Source organism: Heteronotia binoei, chromosome 21 (assembly GCF_032191835.1).
Source record: "Heteronotia binoei isolate CCM8104 ecotype False Entrance Well chromosome 21, APGP_CSIRO_Hbin_v1, whole genome shotgun sequence".
Lineage (NCBI taxonomy): Eukaryota > Metazoa > Chordata > Lepidosauria > Squamata > Gekkonidae > Heteronotia > Heteronotia binoei.
Window position 1 is genome coordinate 49,255,485 of NC_083243.1, and position 12,046 is coordinate 49,267,530.

The 12,046-nt window shown below is 42.4% G+C and overlaps 1 protein-coding gene across 22 annotated transcripts in view; it reads right to left on the reverse strand.

The window, feature by feature from the left end:
- The window catches only part of NRXN3 (neurexin 3), a 1,739,678-nt gene that overhangs the window by 1,251,212 nt on the left and 476,420 nt on the right, over positions 1-12,046 (reverse strand). The window lies entirely within an intron of this gene.

Below are 12,046 nucleotides of genomic sequence, written 5' to 3' on the forward strand. Positions count from 1 at the left end.
TTCTCCTCACTGTCCCTCCCCTGACTCTCTTGAACTGTGGGCCAGACAGCCAGGTTCCAGAACAACAGCTGGACTGGAAGATTTCCACATGGATATAGTATTATTCTTAATTTTTCAATTCAGAGATTAGTTCTAACAATGTATCAGTATCGGAAAGCAAATCAGGACTTGTCAGCTGTTAAAAACCACCAGGGACTCCTTTGCATATTAGGCCACACACCCGTGATATAATCAATCCTCCTGGAGCTTACAGTAGGCCCTGTACTAACAGCCCTGCAAGCTCTTGGAGGATTGGCTACATCAGGGGTATGGCCTAATATGCAAATGAGTTCCTCTACAAAAATAAGTCCTGAAAACCACTAATAAATAAATGCATTATTTCACTCAGAACCTATCACATATGTCTTCCCTCTCCTATTTTTCTAAAAGTCTAGAATGTGATCCTATTTGAAGTTAACTTGACTGTTCCTGGGATGCAAAGTTCAGCAGCATCCATGTACACAGATTGGGGCAGCTGCTGAACATATACCTAAATGACCAGCATTTTTGCCATGATGGGATATTATCAATATCCAGTCCTAGAAACAAACATAACAGTACAGAAAACATGAAATGTGTTGTTTTATTTTGCATGAGAAAGATGACTACTTCCACCCACAATAAAAATTGCCCCTTCCCCCCATACACCGACCACCCTGCTGTGCAGAACTGGAGATTCACTGCATACATGATCAAGGCTTAATACTAAGGGTCAGTATACTAAGGTGGAATCTTGCCTTAAGAAACAGGGAAAGTTGAATAAAATATGCAATTCTGTCAGACTTCCATTCCACATTTCAAGTGACCTCACATTTCTGGCTGTTAAGTGGCAAGCACTGTCAGGGATTGTCAGATCAATGAGCTGCCTTGTCATGCAAGCCCAGCCTCCCAAAGACCACAAAATTATCTTCTCCAAATGACATAATCCACTCGGCTATGCAATTAGCTCCACACAATCTGTCACAGGGATGGTTAACAACAGGATTACAGACTAAAAGCGTTAAGCTTAACACAAGGCAACATGAATTAGAGAGCCTTTTTTGGCTGGACACAGACAGTCCCGAATTGACCTCAGTGCAATTTTGACAATTCTACTAGCTTCCCTTCCTTAAAATTCTTCTACAAGCATCAAACCATGTACAGATTATCCTGGAATGAATAGCTCGGTGAGAGGCAGCAGAACAAAAATAAATATTATAATACAAAAGTTGCCCCATGTGGCAGGCACACAGGCCATAATGGAGACACACCATCAGATCTGGGTTTCTCCTTCATTTCCCTCTTGAGAGTTCCGGCACCTCTTTTCTCAGAAAAAAAGGCCTGCATGTAGGCATGTGCTAAATTAGGAAAACCCAGGATGACAAACCTTTAAATTAACAGGGACAAAAAATAAAAATTAAAAACACTGATAAGTGGTTGGGAGTACAACGCACCTCTGAAAAACTCACAAAGAACCCCCAGATTCACTGAACCACATTTTGAAAATCAATACCTCTTGTTCCATTACCTGAAACTGATTGTTTCTCATCTCCAGTTCTACATATCATCCCAAGCCCCACTTGCTCATTCTTGATTCTGTTTGCAATGGGTATGTCTAGCCTATGAAATATTTCCACATACACTTTAAGCAACAGGATTTGCAACAGTGTTATTCGTGTCATGATTCTCTGATTTGGTAAACACAGGTATCCCGATCCTCCATGAATGTGTCTATGCATTTTTCATGAGTTAGAAATCACATAAATATTAATTGAATAACTCTGTCAGATCACAATTTAAAGAACAGAAACATAATAATTAAGGATGAGCAAACTGGTCTAGACAAAAAGAGCTGATGTCCAAAAAGCTACGTCTAAAAATCTGGATATACATAGAAGTCTGGGTACAGCCGCATGGTCCTCCAGTGCTAGGGCCTAAAACATGCAGCTTAGCAAGGTTCTTCTGCCTCCACTCCTCTGTTTCAATCACTCATATACCACTTCAATTTGTAATCTATTTTTCCTGATATCTAAGTTCAGCAGGTTGTACCCAAAGGCAATAGCAATGACACTTGCAGGGATGTTCTGCTTCCTGATATATCAAATCCTATGAACTAACAAAATTAAGACATTCTCTGCAGGTGATTTTCAGATCAAATCCTAAAGATACTTGGTTGGGCTCCTTAAAGAATCCCTCAAACATCTGGAATGTTATATCAACTAAGCTCTTAATTTATAAATGACACCACCAGTCCAAAAACTATTCATCATTCCAGCCAAACAAAAGACAAAGTACAAGTCGTACAACTCACTCAAGATAGTAAATAATTTTGTAGCACTTCTTATTACTCTGTAATTTTATAGTACCAAAGTTTATTGCATACATAATGGGCAGATGTGTGTTGTCATTAAAGAGCTTTTAAAGGAAAGCTGCAATAAAGGTACTTGGCAGATAATAAAATGAAAGCTGAAGCCCTCTGTTTACCATCACATAAGCAACAGTGGATGCATTGCCCTTCACAAACAGCACCCCAGCAAAAAAGATAATGAAGAACAGTTGGTGCCAAGGTTAAGGGAGGGCAGCTGTGTAAAAGGATAAAGCAAGAATGGACTTTGCATAGTTTAGCAAAGTATCCTGGATACATATAGTCCATATACCCCTAAGTTCAAAGTCACCTTAAGAATCCTATCCCTGTTTTCCAGCTTGTGATCCATCAATTAATAAACCATACTCACTTTTATGCAACTGTGGGCAACAAGAGCAGGAGGAGCAGGAGGAAGAAGAGGAGGAGGAGGAGTTGGTTTTATACCCTGCCCTTCACTGCCTGAAGGAGTCTTGGAATGGCTTACAACAGGGGTGGCCAACGGTAGCTCTCCAGATGTTTTTTTGCCTACAACTCCCATCAGCCCCAGTCATGCTGGCTGGGGCTGATGGGTTGTAGGCAAAAAACATCTGGAGAGCTACCGTTGGCCACCCCTGGCTTACAATCACCTTCCTAAGGCTCCACTTCCCAAACCTCCAAGTATTTTCCAACCCAGAGTGGAAATCCTACTAGCCCTATTAATTGGAGAGTGGACAAGTGGAGTGCCTCAAGTATCTGTCCTGGGACCTGTTTTGTTCAATATCTTTATGAATGATTTGGATGAAAGAATAGAGGGAATGATTAAATTTGCCGTTGATACTAAATTGGGAGTAGTAGTAAATACAGTAGAAGTCTGAGTCAGGATACAGGATGACCTATTTGTTAGGTTGTGCTAAAACAAATAAAATGAATTTTAACAGTGATAAATGTAAAGTTCTGCATTTAGGTAGGGAAAATTGAATGCATAATTATAGAATCGGGAGACTTGTCTTGGCAATAGTATATGCAAAAAGGATCTAGGGGTCTTACTGGACCACACATTGAACATGAATCAGTGTGATGTGGTAGCTAAAAAGGCAAATTTGATTTTTGGTTGTATCAACAGAAGTATAGTATCCAAATCACACAAAGTGATGGTATTACTTTACTATGCTCTAGTTAGACCTCTCCTAGAGTACTATGTTCAGTTATGGCATCAGAATTGAAGGAGGATATAGACAAGCTGGAACATCTCCAGAGAAGATCAACAAAGGTGGTGAGGAGTCTGGAGGCCAAATCCTATGAGGAAAGATTGAAAGAGCTCAGTATGTTTAGCCTGGAGAGGAGATGACTGAGAGGTGATATGATCATTGATCACCATCTTCAAGTACTTGAAGGGCTGTCATATAGAGGATGATGCAGAATTGTTTTCTGTTGCCCCAGAAGGTTGGACCAGAACCAGCGGACTGAAATTAAATCAAAAGAGTTTCTTGCTAAACATTAAGAAGAACTTCCTGACAATTAGAGCCGTTCTTCAGTGGAACAGGCTTCCTTGGGAGGTGGGCTCTCCTTCTTTGGAGGTTTTCAAGCATAGGCTAGGTAGCCATCTGACAACAATGCCAATTCTATGAACTTAGGCAGATCATGATAGCGAGGGCAGGAAGGGTTGCATCAGTGCTTAGATCTCGTGACCCTTTCTTACACACATATGCTGATCTCCACTTTGGGGTCAGGCAGCAAAATTTCTCCAGGCCAGTTTGGCCAGGGATCCAGTGTCAAGCAATGTTTTATTTTTCCATAATTGTCTATGTTTATCAGAATATAACTGCCAAGCTGTACCTGTTAACTAACCCTGAAACAAAGCTGAGGCACATCAAAGTAGAAAGTTAGTCGGTGCCTCCTCCCTGCGCCTCTTTCGCTTTTACTAACAAATGCAGGAATCCGCTCTTTGAAGATAAAGCCTCCAGGGACATTTTCCCAGGCCAAGCCTGGACCCAGGAAGTATAACCGCAGGGAGATGAAGAAAGTACTGTGTGAATTTTCACACGTGAATACAGGACTGTTTAGTAATTGTAGCTTTGTTGATAGAACCTTTGATGTGCCATCTTTAAGTATGCATTCTGCTGTTACTCTGTATCAGTTCCAATTCTTGGCTCAATAGAAGCACATGGATTATCAATAAACCTATACTTTGTTTCAACTAAAGGACTGGTTACTTTGAGATCCGTTTGCTTGACATCCTGGAGGGTGGGTGGGAGGGTTTGCCATCTTCTGGGCATGGAACAGGAGTCACTGAGGACATGGGGGAGGTACTTGTGAATTTCCTGCACTGTGCAGGGGTTTGGACTAGATGATCCTTAAGGTCCCTTCCAACTCCTTGATTATATGATTAATCCCTTGATCAGGTCCCTTGATTATATGATTAATCAGGCTAAGATATAGCTGCCAAAGAAGGAAGTGATGTTGGCAAACAAGGTAATCTGTTGGGCAAGTTTTTCATTGATATTTTGGTTTACAAAATTCCTTCTCAGGAGGATCTTGAATGCACGCAATGTTCACAGCTTGCAGAAACATTTCAAAGAGCCCTAGCCATTTAAAAATGGTATGTCAGTTAAGGGTGTGCATTCGGTTCGGCCGAACCGCATAGACCACCGAATCACCCCTGATTCGGAAGTATACGGCACCGTATACTTCCGTGTTTCAAACAATTTTATTAGTAACATATGGTAATAAATTTCAATTTCTTACATCATTACTTTTTTTAATCTATCCCATATATTACTTTCTACCCACCCCTCCCCACGTTACTTGACCCCCGCCAGTGTTATATACTTAAAATCTTAATATTAATATCCTCCAAAATTAATATCCTCCTCCCTTTTGTACTTAGTCATTATCAAAAATTGTCCAACGTCCTTTTATTTTCCACTCTTTTTCTACATATCTTCTGAACTTTTTCCACTCCATCTTAAATACTTCTAAATCATAGTCTCTTAAGGTCCTTGTTCACTTATCCATTTCACTCCATGTCATAACTTTTACAATTCAATCCCATTTCTCTGGTATTTTTCCTTGCTTCCACAACTGTGCATACAATGTCCTAGCAGCTGAGAGCAAGTACCAAATTAAAGTTCTATCTTCTTTTGGAAATTTTTCCATTTGTAATCCCAACAGAGAAGTCTCTGCAACTTTGTTAAATTCGTATCCCAAGATCGTAGAAATCTCTTGTTGAATCATCTGCCAGTACTTTTTCACTCTTTCACAAGTCCACCACATATGGTAGAAAGAACCTTCATGTTTTTTACATTTCCAACATCTATCTGGCATCTTATTGTTCATCTTTGCCAACTTTTTAGGAGTCATATACCATCTGTACATCATCTTAAAACAGTTTTCTTTAATACTGACATGTTGAGAGTTTCATAGAGTTCTTCCACAAATATTCCCATGTGTCCATCTGTATTTCTTTATTTACATTAATTGCCCACTTAATCATTTGAGATTTCACTACTTCATCTTCCGTAGACATTTTAAAAGTAACTTATAGATTTTCGAAATTAATTTTTCATTATCTCCAAGCAGAACTCTTTCCATTTCTGTTTGTTCTTGTCTTATTCCTTCAGTTTTAACATCGCTTTCCACCAAACTTTTTATTTGTAGCATTTGAAACCAATCATGTTTATTATTCAACTTTTCAGCAGTTTTCAATTCTATTTTACTGCTTTGTATTTTTAGTAATTGATTATATGACATCCCTTTTTCCTCTCCTGTCTCAGCTGTTATTCTTATTACTTCTGCTGGCACTATCCATAGTAGTTTTCTCTCATCGCCATATTTCTTGTACTTCATCCAAATATTTAGTAGATTATTTCTTATATAATGGTGAGAAAAAAAACCATCCAACCTTTTCTTTCCATAGTACATATAAGCATGCCAGCCGAATTCATTTCCATGACCTTCCAACATTAAAAGTTTTTTATTCAACAGTGTCACCCAGTCTTTTATCCACACTAGACAAACTGCTTCATGATATAATCTTAATTCTGGTAGTTGAAATCCTCCTCTTTCTTTAGCATCTGTTAAAACTTTCATTTTAATCCTTGGGTTTTCTGAAATCTTTCTTATTTATTTATTTATTTATTTATTTATTTATTTTTATGACTTCTATCCCACCCTTCCCAACAAGTGGCTCAGGGCGGCTTACAACACAGGAATCTAACATAAGTAGGCGTTAAACATAGAGCATTTAAATTTAAACATTACCCATTTAAAACATTCTTTGCCATTTATTAAATTGTTTACTGTCTTTCACAATTGGAATAGTTTGAAACAAATACATTATTCTCGGCAAAATGTTCATCTTAATTGCTGCTATTCTACCAAGCAATGACAAATTAAGCTTGTTCCATTTTATCATATCTTTGTCCATTTTACGCCATAACTTTTCATAATTGTTTTTAAACAATTATGTTGTTATTGTTATTTCCACTCCCAAATATTGTTATTCCATTGTTATTTCCACTCCCAAATATTTTACTTTAGGGGTAACTTCACATCCTGTTAATCCCTGCAATTCCTTTTGTTTACTTACTTGCATATTTTTACACAAAATTTTTGACTTTTCTTTATTAACATAAAGTCCCGCCAATTCTCCAAAATCTTGTATTTTGGCTAACAACAAAGGTGTTACTTGCACAGGATTTTCATTTATAAACATTACATCATCTGAAAATGCTCTATATTTATTGGAAAATTCTTTAATTCTCGTTCCTTCAATTTCTTCATCATCTTGTATTTGCATTTACTTCTGATTCTATTTTCAGACCATTAAACAGGAGCCGTATATGGCTCCCTGTATACTTCCGTATAGATATTCGGAAGTATACGGAAGTCAATGGAAAAGGCGGGAAAGGAGCTTCTGCAGCCGCAGGGGAGCTGCGTGCTCCCTTTCCCGCCTTTGGAAGCCTTTTCCCGCCTCTCCCATAGCCTCCCTGGGATCAGAGAGGGAGAGGGAGGGGGAGAGGAGCACCAGCAGTCAGTTCAAAGCATGCATTTGCAAAATGCATTGCAAATGCATGCTTTGAAGGGCTTTTGTGTAGCTGATGGCTGGGCTAATCCCTCAGCCATCAGCTACATTGTTGTTCTTTTGTTTACTTGGGTATCCAAGTAAACAGTGTTCTCTGGCCAATCACAGAGCAGTGCTATTTTTTGAAACTGCTCTGTGTAGGGTCAGAGTCTGCCTGGCTGGACTCCATTCCATTGCTGTTGTGTTTTGTGTTGGTGTGAGAGAGAGATTGTGCTGCGCTGGCCCTTGGCCTCAACTGCTGCTGCTCTCTCTCAGCCTTTCCTGACCTGCCTTGAGAAGAGAAGACGTCTAAAGTAAGACAGTCTTGGGGTTCTTGTTTTTATTTTAATTAGTAAAAGGACTTTTTAAGACTCAGAGTCCCTTTACTTATCCAGATTTGGGTGGGTGAGTACTGGGTAGCTTATTTGGGGTTAGGGGGTTCTGCTGGTGGTGGGGGCCTGGGGTGGCGGGTTTGCCAATTTGCCCGTATCTTACTTTAGTGAGAGGACTTTTAAAAGTGCAGTGTCCTTTTACTTTTTTTGATTTGGGTGGCTTGGATTTCTTGGGGTTAGAGTGAAGGGGGGTTTTTTGGGGGGGAGGGGTTGGTAAAGTTCCTGTATTGTTAAAAGTTAAGGGTTTTTTTACTGTTTTAAAAGGATTCTGTGTTTGATTTGTTGCTGCTGTGTTGTGCTGCTGTTGTTCCTGTTCTCTTCTGGTTCTGGTTCTTGGGGGGGGGAGCTGTTTGGCCTAATTTTCATTGTTTAAAAGGCCACTTTTTAACATTTGAGTTTCTTGGCCTTCTCCTGTTGTCCCATTTCCTGGTTCTGGGTTTTTTGGGGGGAGGAAGCTGGCACCTGGATGAGAGACCCAGAACCAGCAGGCTTGTTGTGCTTGGCCAGCTCTTCCCATGTTGTTTGGGGCAGGGCTGGAGAGCTGGCATCTGTAGATTATGTGTTCTGTGGCAGGGAAGCTGGCACCTGGGTGAGAGACCCAGAACCAGCAGGCTTGTTGTGCTTGGCCAGCTCTCCCCATGTTGTTTGGGGCAGGGCTGGAGAGCTGGCATCTGTAGATTGTGTGTTCTGTGGCAGGGAAGCTGGCACCTGGGTGAAAGACCCAGAACCAGCAGGCTTGTTATGCTTGGCCAGCTATCCCCGTGTTGTTTGGGGCAGGGCTGGAGAGCTGGCATCTGTAGATTGCGTGTTCTGTGGCAGGGAAGCTGGCACCTGGGTGAGGGACCCAGAACCAGCAGGCTTGTTGTGCTTGGCCAGCTCTCCCCATGTTGTTTGGGGCAGGGCTGGAGAGCTGGCATCTGTAAATTGTGTGTTCTGTGGCAGGGAAGATGGCACCTGGGTGAAAGACCCAGAACCAGCAGGCTTGTTGTGCTTGGCCAGCTCTCCCCATGTTGTTTGGGACAGGGCTGGAGAGCTGGCATCTGGGTTTACTGCAGCCAGGTCTGCAGAGCAGACCTTGAGCAGATTGTGTTTTGTGTGGCAGTGACGTTGGCAACTGGGTTTATATTGGTTCCAGGCCTGCAGGGTTCATAGAGTAGATAGAGGGATGTAGTGCATTTGGGTCCTATAGAGATTATCTGGTGTGAAGTTAGGTTTGGCTTTGGGTGCCCCAGGAACTGGTCCAATTTTTTTTTAGCCTTGTGGGTTTTGTGTGGGACAGTGCCCTGAAGCTGCACAGCAGTTTGGGGGGCTCTCCTCAAAACCTCCTGCTCCCCAGAGCCACTTTTCCCACAACAATTACAGTGAGGAAGTGGCTCTAATTGGTTTTTTCTCACCATTGAAAGCAGTGTTCCTTCTGGGGTGCCCACTGATGGGTGCAGTCTTTTTGGCCAGGGGGGTTTCATGATGGGGAGTCCCCTGAAGCTGCCCTGCAGTTTTGGGGCCTCTCCCTCAAACCCCCCTCTGGCCAGAGCCACTTTCCCCACAGCAATTATAGTGGAGGAAGTGGCTAATTGGGCTTTCACCATCATTGGTGGCAATGGGTTTTTGGGGAAGCCCAAAGACAGGGACCCCGTGGCCCAATCTTTTTGGGACTTGGGGGTTTTATAGGGGAGAGTTCCCTGCGGGTTCCCTGCAGTTTTTGGGGCTCTCCCTCAAACCCCCTGCCCCCCAGTAGCCTCTAATTATGCCCTACATAATTGATTTCAATGGTGGGATAGGGGCACCCTCTTTGGGTGCCCCTGGAATGAAACCCCCTGGCCCAATCTTTTGGAGACTTGGAGGGTTTGTATGGGAGAGTCCCTTGAAGGTCCCCTGCAAATTTGGGGGCTCTCCCTCAAACCCCCTCCCCTCCAGGCGGCTTCCAATATACCCTATTTTGCGATTGATTTCAACGGCCATAGGTTATAATGGGGCCGTATATTCAGAAATAGCCGCGCATCTACCGTATATGTGGCTGTTCTGAGTACGGTAATTGGAAATACACGGTATTCCATATCTTTTTGGCCCCGTGTATTTCCGAATCCATGTAATTCCATATTTTTTGTTTTTTGCACACCCCTAATGACAGTTACAAGGAAAGGGAATATACTGTGATGACAGACAAGAAACTAAAGACTTTGGGTTTTGTCCTTGCCAAACTCGGATTGAGCTTCTATCAGTTTGGGCAGGAACAAAGGCCTAGTCATCTTCCACAAGTACTTCAGCAACTGTGCAGACAAGCACCTAACTACCAAGAAATATATAAGACCACCCCAAAGCACAACAAAAGAAACCAACATCCAGTGCTGGCTGTAGGGCATGTGGCGCCCCAAGCAGGCTCCCTGCCTGCTGCCACCCCACCGCCACCCTCCCTCTCTCACTCCCTAGAGCTACAACGCAGCGTCCCCCAATCAGAGCATGCTGCGCCGAGGCTCGGCCCTACCGGCTTTGATGCAGCCGGCATCTAATAATTCTTTGAAGAGTGCGCTGGAAGGAGGAGACTTCTCCCCCCCTCCTTCCCAGAACCAAAAGTGAGGGGGAACGAAGCCTCCCCAGCATACTCTTCAAAGAAGGATCAGATGCCAGCTGCATTGAAGTCAATACGGTCCAGCCTCAGCACACTCCTCTGATCGCACCCGGGGGGGGGGTGTTTGGAGCAGACGGAGAGCAAGGGAAAGGAGAGGGCCGGTGCCGATGATGGGGGGGAGATGCAGGCAAACTAGGCATTTGTCATGGGCACCAGGAGGAGGGGAGCCAAATTCAGTGCCCACCCTGCTGGTAACCTAGGCAATCGCCTAGTTTGCCAAGTGGGCAAGCTGGCCCTGCCATCATCTATGCAACTGTGGAGACCCTTCCAGGATGCAGCTAATAGGGAACGGGGTGGGATCATCTGGACTGTTCATTCCTTCAGAATTTGTCCATCAGTTACATTTTGCAGGTACTTTGTTTAGAAATTCAAGAATGATCCTGGAAACAAGCCACACAAATGGCATAAACAGAAAGTTGACGCTGGGTGAAAAACCATGACACTGCTAATGGGCCTGGTTTGTATGCTATATTCAGAAAACCATGCCATTCTAATGACTAAGAAAGATGCTGTTCCAAGTAAGTGCCAAAGTCAGTGAAGCTGATAGAGCTGTGGGTCTATTCTATTAATCAGCCAGGTTTCTTGGAATATTATTTAAAGGATCTCAGTTTGCCAGTGATTATTTTCTAAAAAGAAATGTTAGTGACAAATCTACCTTGAAAAAGTCACAGCCTTTGACATGGAAGTCAACACAACCTACTCTAAAGTGTGTGGATAAAGGGCTGTGCTAATTCGATGAGGGAAAACAACACCCTGCAAATGTTTGGAAACATTTTCACTCTCTTTGCCACCCCACATGTGCGATGACCAGGACTTTTTTTATAGCAGGAACGCAGTTCCAGCTGGCTTGAGATCAAGGGTGTGGCCTAATATGCAAATGAGTTCCTGCTGGGCTTTTTCTACAAACAAAGCCCTGGCCATGACTAAGCCAAGGGGTTATAAGCCCTGTTGCTTGCTTATTTTACCATAAGATCTTCTGTCTTGTCTGGCCATGAAACACATATGTGGTTGGGGGCACAGAAATCATCTTCAGGGAAAGTGAGAAGAGTTTGTTCCATCGCATGAGTAAATTCACTCCTGGGATCTATATAATACTGGGTGGGTTAGGATTCTATCCTGTTTTGTATAGGATTATGCCCTTGTTGTGCTGCAGGGTTTGTTGTTTGGTGTTTTGTTTTTTTTTACTGCTAGCAGATTTGTTTCCATTTTATTTTTGTTCTACTGATTTTATACTGTAAATCCCTCAAATGAATAAACTAACTGCTATGCTTTTAAATTCTATGATGAAATTGCAACAGTTGTTTCTATGATTCAGTTGCACACTTTGGCTAGCCTGATGACATCAGATCTTGGAAGCTAAGCAGAGCTAGCCCTGATTAGCCTTTGGATGGGAGAACAACAAGGAAGATCAAGGTTGTTTCTCAGAGGCAGGCAATGCCAAACCACATCTGTTTGTCTCTTGTGTTGAAAATCTTACAGGATCACCATAAGTCATCTGCAACATGATGGTATTTTCCACCACCACCCTTTGTAAACTGAGCTGAAATTTTAGAAATATGTGTTTAGTGAAGACCCAGACGAGCAGCTGGGAGAGCTTCTGTGTC